General features: G+C 59.4%; 1 protein-coding gene across 1 annotated transcript in view; it reads right to left on the bottom strand.

Moving 5' to 3' along the window:
* The window catches only part of DPP6 (dipeptidyl peptidase like 6), a 214313-nt gene that overhangs the window by 66572 nt on the left and 141741 nt on the right, over positions 1–6000 (bottom strand). The window lies entirely within an intron of this gene.

Consider the following 6000-nt stretch of genomic DNA (forward strand, 5'->3'; position numbering starts at 1 on the left):
AATTCATCATGAGAAACGTTTCTGGGGGCCAGTGGGAGTTCTCCCGCAGCCTCGGAGACCCTCTTCCCCTCACGCTTCTCGTACCCCTCCGCTCAGGCCGAGCGGACCCCCCTTCACGTCGGATTAAAGCCGTCGGTCACCCTAAGACTCTCAGACCCCTGCGTGGGGTTTTAGACGCAGGCTCAGCTGGAGGCTGGGACCGGGGTTGGGGGAAGCGCACCCGGCCTGTTTCAGATGGGCAGAGTGCACGCCAGGCTCCGATGGGCCCGGGTGGCCAGGCTCCGATGGGCCTGGGTGGCTGTCCTGGGGCCTCTCCCATGCTCATCGGGAGCCTCGGCCATTAATCTTGGGGCGCCAAGGAGACACGGGGAAGAAGGGACCCGACGGCAAGGTGACACGTGACCTTGCCAGCGAGGCAATCACGTGAGCCAGTGATGCTGATCGCTCCCCTCAAGGATGAGCCCTGGAGCAGGGAACGAGACGAGTCAGCAATGCGAAAGCCTCAGACCCGGCGATTTCCCGGGATGCTGTGCCCTCGAGGGAAGCTGGGTGGTCCAGCGTGGGGACGTGTTTTCCGTTTGTAGTTCACTGACATCGTGTGTGCGCAAGGCGGCACCGGGCCCCTCGGCCACCTCCGCCCCACGGCCCGCACTGCCCAGCGCTCTGGGCAGAGGGAGCAGCAGTGTTCTCCCCGGCCTGGCCCCTGGACGCCCCGGCTGCTTCCTGACGCTGACCCTCCAGCTTCTCAGCAACGCCCAGGGATCTCCAGTGCCGGCAGTGGTCCCTGGACATGAGGTCCCTGGACGTGAGGTTCCCTGGACGTGAAGCCCCCAGACGCGAGGCCCCCGGACGCGAGGTCCCCCGACGTGAGGTCCCCGGACACAAGGACCCCAGACGCAAGGCCCCCTGGCACAGGTGCTGCCCAGGCGCGGGCTCCTTCGTGCTGCCCCTTCGGCAAGCCGGGCTCTCCGCTTCCGGACGGAGGCTGGCATGGGGCTCCTGGGCCCTGGCGACGAGTTCTGATGCTGAGTCGTGAGTGGGGGTGCCTGCCACACCGCTGCCAGGCCGAGCGTGTGACGGCCAGTGCCCCTGTCTAGCGCACAGCGAGCCATGCCCGAGGGGTGCTGGGCCCTGAGCGGCCACACGGGGGTCCTGTCGAGCTGGATCGCGGGCGTCCGCTCTGCTTTGCTCACGTGGTGCTGCTGTTCACAGCCTGCCCTGGCCCCCTGTCTCCGCCTTGTCTGATGGATTCCTCAGAAGTCAGGGCACAGCCCGGGCTGCACAGCATGTCACCCGCTCTGCCCTCAGCACTTCTGCTCAGAGTTCCAACGTCTCCTCGCAGTGCAGCTGTGTCCATCGAGCAGGCCCCTGGCCCTGTCCCGGGTGGCGTGGGCCCCTGTCCCTTGCTCTACAAGCAGACACCGCCCCTTCTTCAGTGCGCACTGTGGTCTCACCTCAACTTCGGCCGGACAACGCTTTCGGTCAAGCACTGTCGAGCATCACACCCCACGATCGGCACGGGGACCCCCGTCCCCACGACCCAGCCGCCCGTCCCTGTGCTCTGGGCTCAAGTGCTCAGGGTGCAGAAGTGGAAAGAGCGTTAATTAAGCACCGGAGTGACGGTCGCCACGGCGCTCAGGAGGGAGGCCAGGGCGTGCACGGGAACGGGGGCCATCGCGAGGAAGGTTGCTGGCAAGGACGCCCCTGACGAGTGTCTCGGAAGAAACTCAAGCCCGGGTCTCACGGGCCCGCCTTCCACCTGCGCCCCGCGGGCTCAGGGGCGCTGTGCGCGTGTGGCCTTCCCGCTGCAAAGCAGCCCTGTCTGTCCCTGCTGTGGCAGACACTCTCTGTGCTGGGCATGCGGGCATCTGGGCCTCTGCCATGCCTGAGGCCTCGGCGGCCACACGCAGCAGGTGGGCGGGTGGGCAGGAGGTGCATCCTCGTTGAGCACATCCCACCCGTGTGCCAACTCGTCACGGCAGGCTGGTGAGTCCGCGGGCTCCACAGACCTCATGACTCATGGGCTGCATAGGCCCCCGCTTGCCCTCACGGTGATTCCTGGAGGAAGTTATCAGAGCTCTTATTTCTCAGGTGAGGAATCTGAGGGTCAGAGACGATATAGGTCTTACTCAAGGTCACCTGGTGGCTCAGGGACAGAGCAGGCGTCCGGCTGGGGCTGGGATGTGTCCTGGAGAGGCACCTTTCAGAGTTGCTGCATTCGAGGCTGCCGGGTGAGCAGACCGAACCAGGTGGCGGTCCGCTCCAACCTGAGCACAGAGTCAAGCCTTCTTGTATATGCGCAAAATTAACACTGTTTTTAACGCAGAACAGAAAGGAAACAGGCTCGTGGTTAGGAGGCTGAGTTTGCAGCCACTCGCTGGCTGTGTGAGCACAGGGAAGTCACTGAACCACCGTTAAGCCAAAGATTCCGCGGCTGTGACACGGGATGGTGGCCGTGCTGTCTTCCCAGGTTTTCACGCGGGATTCGACCGCTCCTTCCCGTCAGCGGTGGGATGGGAGAAACCCTCGGCGCAAGTCACACGCTCCTGTCCTCGTTAGTGGGTGAGCCGGGCCTGGCGTCCATTAGGAGGGGGTCGGAGGCCTGGCCAGCTAGAATTCTGCACCCCCCGGGGTCGCAGCAGGAGGACTGCCACCATCCCAAACGTCACTCCCGCTTCCTTCATCTCTGGGGACAAAGAGGGAAACTCACAGCGAGGTAAAGGGTCACCGTCACCTCTCCGTAATCCCGTGGCAACCTGACTTCAGCTCTGGATGACCAGCTCCAGTAAACCTTAAAACAGTGGTACCAAGCAGTGTCTAATCTTACATGGAAACCAGGATTCTACGTTGAGCTCTGGAAGACCAGCTCCAGTAAACCTTAAAACAGTGGTGTCTAATCTTACATGGAAACCAGGATTCTACGTGACCGCATGGCGTTCCCCCAGAAGGAGAAAAGGAGGTGCAGGCCACTCATCAGAATCCGAGTGTGGCCACCACGAGGCAGGGTGTCCAGAAAGTCAGTGCGACACATGGTCTGGGTCCACCGCTGGCGTCAGGTCACACTGCAGCGGCCGGCGATGGCTCCAGCTACTGGGGAGGACCTTCCTGTGGAGTCCATGTAAACGTTTGTCACAGGGAGGACCTTCCTGCGGAGTCCGTGTAAACGTTTGTCACAGGGAGGACTTTCCTGCAGAATCTGTGTAAACCTTCGTCACAGGGAGGACCTTCCTACGGAGTCCGTGTAAACGTTTGTCACAGGGAGGACCTTCCTGCAGAGTCCGTGTAAACGTGTGTCACAGGATGAGCTTCCTGGCAGCCCCCGTGCCTCCCGCCCCTTCTCTCCCTGGGCCCTCAATCTGCTGAAATGGTCAATATGTTTAAGATCCTCTTTGGGAAACAGAACAAATCAATATGGTATTTTGCTGCCGAGAAGCCTGCGGCCTGCGGGGCGTCCCCACTCACGTGGCTCAGCTTCTCCTCTGAACCAACATTCCAGACCACACATGTTGCAGGGAAATTTTCTTCCCAATCTTTCCTCCTTTCCTCCCTCCCTCCTTTCCTGTCTGTCCTTTTCTCCTTCCTTCCTTCCTTCCTTCCTTCCTTCCTTCCTTCCTTCCTTCCTTCCTTCCTTCCTTCTTCTTCTTTCTTCCTTCCTTCTGCTTTCTTTCTTCCCTTCCCCCTTCCTTCCTTCCTTCCTTCCTTTTTTTTTGAAAGAGAATGTCTGGAAATGAAACCATCTTCAAAGTTTACCTTCTCATTATTAAAAAGAGGAACCAGGACTCCCCAGGGCCCCCTCCAGCCACCTTCGGAAGTCTAAGCACCAGCGAATAAAACCTCCCAGAAAACGACACTAAGTCGATTAAGCCGCCACGTCGCTGTGATTGATGCCAAATACTTGGGGCGCGGCGATCACGCCAGTGCAATTTCGTGTAAATGCCTCGAAGAAAAGATTCCTTTCGATGGATTTGCTGAAGCGAAAGCTTAACTCGGATTGCAAAGCAAGGAGCTTTGTGTTTTATTAGGAAGATACTAGAAAGATATTTTAAATCTCCTGCTTGTGGGTTTTTTAAGGAGCTTAGTCCTGGAGCGTGTTCGTTCCTGCAGCCGGGACTCTGGTACCTTTCCCTCTGGGGCCTTTGGGGTGTCGCAGTGCTGGCTTTCCTGGAAGTCGGGGCCTGCCACTCACAGCTGTTTGTGCACAGGAGAGTGTAACCACAGCTGGCAGTGGCCAGTGCTTCTTCCGCCATCATGGGAGGCCAAGGACAATGTGACAATAAAACGTCAAGGTCCATTCCCCTGGGGCCCAGAAGGCGACGGGGAACCGCTGGGACCCTGGCTGGTCTGAGCAGTGGCAGCCACGTTGGAATAAACGTGGGGCTCCTAGGCGAGCACACGGGGCGGGACAGCCTGGACACGTGTCCAGGTGCCAGCCCGTCTGCTGGAAAGCAGGCTGCACAGAAATCAGGAGGGTGGTGGCCTCAGGAAGAGGACATAAAGTGGGGATGAGCTGGCTGCAAAGGGGCTCAGGGAACCTTCTGAGGTGAGGGAGCACTGTGTCTTGAAGGGGCCACACAGGACCTGCGTCTCTGCAGCTCATCAAATGGTGTCCTTGTAATTGCGTGTTTTATTGTAGGCTATTTATATCTCAAGTAAAAAAATTGGAAGCCAGGTCATAGAGCTATGTTTTCAGTGACATGGTGATGGGAAGTGATACTCAGCTTACACAACTTTCTGCTTTATAGTTTGAGGTTCGTCGAGCCCCTGTGATGTAGAATCCCAGAGTGAGGTGAGCCTGGAGCTGGGGAGAATCGGTGTCCTGGGCTTGAGGATGCCCGAGCAGCCCGACCTGCAGGGCCCGGCCTCCCGTGGTGGGCTCCTCCTGTGAGCATGAGGCCTCAGGGGACCGGCTGGGAAGCGTGTGAGCCCAGGGGTGCTCGGCACTCTGACTTGCATCTGGACTTTTAGAAAGGGAACCGTCCTTTCTAAAGGACTGTGACATTGAATAGTGGCATTGCCCCCGTAATCTCCCTTAGCCTTGTGTGCACGTGGGCAGATGACCACCTCACTGCGCCCCATTCGTGAAATGTCATAATGGCACTCAGCTCAGCATGAGGCCAGGAGGGGGCGGGGGGTACAGGCTAGTGCCCCCAGAATTCACGTGGGAGCCTCGATTCCCATGGCGACGGTGTCTAGAGTGGGAGCCTTTGGGAGGTGGGGCTGGCGCCCTTCTGTGTGGGTGCAGAGGCCAGAGTGTGCTCTCTGTTGCCAGCTGCGTGAGCACACGGGGAAGAGGTGGCCGTCTGCAGGCCAGGAAGACACTCAGTCTGCGGTGTCTGTCACAGCTGCCTGAGCCAGTCGACTAGGACGGAGGGTCAAATGAGGGGATAGATAGCGCGGTGCTTAGCACGGTGCCGGGCACCGCACGGCCATCAATACGTGGTGGTCACAGTGTCATTAGCGTGGAGGCGGAGCATGGATGTCGAGGAAAAGGGCTTCTCGCTCAGATTTCTAATTACTCGATAATGCACACGGCCGTGGCCAGTGGCGCCAAATAAAAGCCGGGGGTAGAGCACGTCCAACGAGGCGGATGGACTCGGGACAGCGCGGCACTCGGACGGCTCCTTCTAGAAGCTTCGACCCGTTATTCCTTTTCTGAGTTTCCCCTCCCCTGTCAGGGTAGGGGTCACACACCTGTGCATATTCTGAGTGTTCCCAGAAGTCACCTCCCGGTACAACACGCCTCCCAGTCCCAGCCCCCTGCCCTTTGGGGGCAGCGTGGGTCCTGGAAAGCCCCGCACACCTGGCCACCAGGTGAACGCTCAACACGTCAGTGTCCGGCTGACAGCCTGACGCTCCTTGGAGCGCCAATAGTATCTTTTTAATTTAGCAGACCCTTAAGAAACTGGAGTTTCATTTGTGGTTAAAGACGAAGGAACAGACCCCGCCCACCGACCGCAGACCCCCGCCCACCCCCCGCGGACTCCGCCCACTGACCGCGGA

Source organism: Pteropus alecto, unplaced genomic scaffold (assembly GCF_000325575.1).
Source record: "Pteropus alecto unplaced genomic scaffold, ASM32557v1 scaffold320, whole genome shotgun sequence".
Classification (NCBI taxonomy): domain Eukaryota; kingdom Metazoa; phylum Chordata; class Mammalia; order Chiroptera; family Pteropodidae; genus Pteropus; species Pteropus alecto.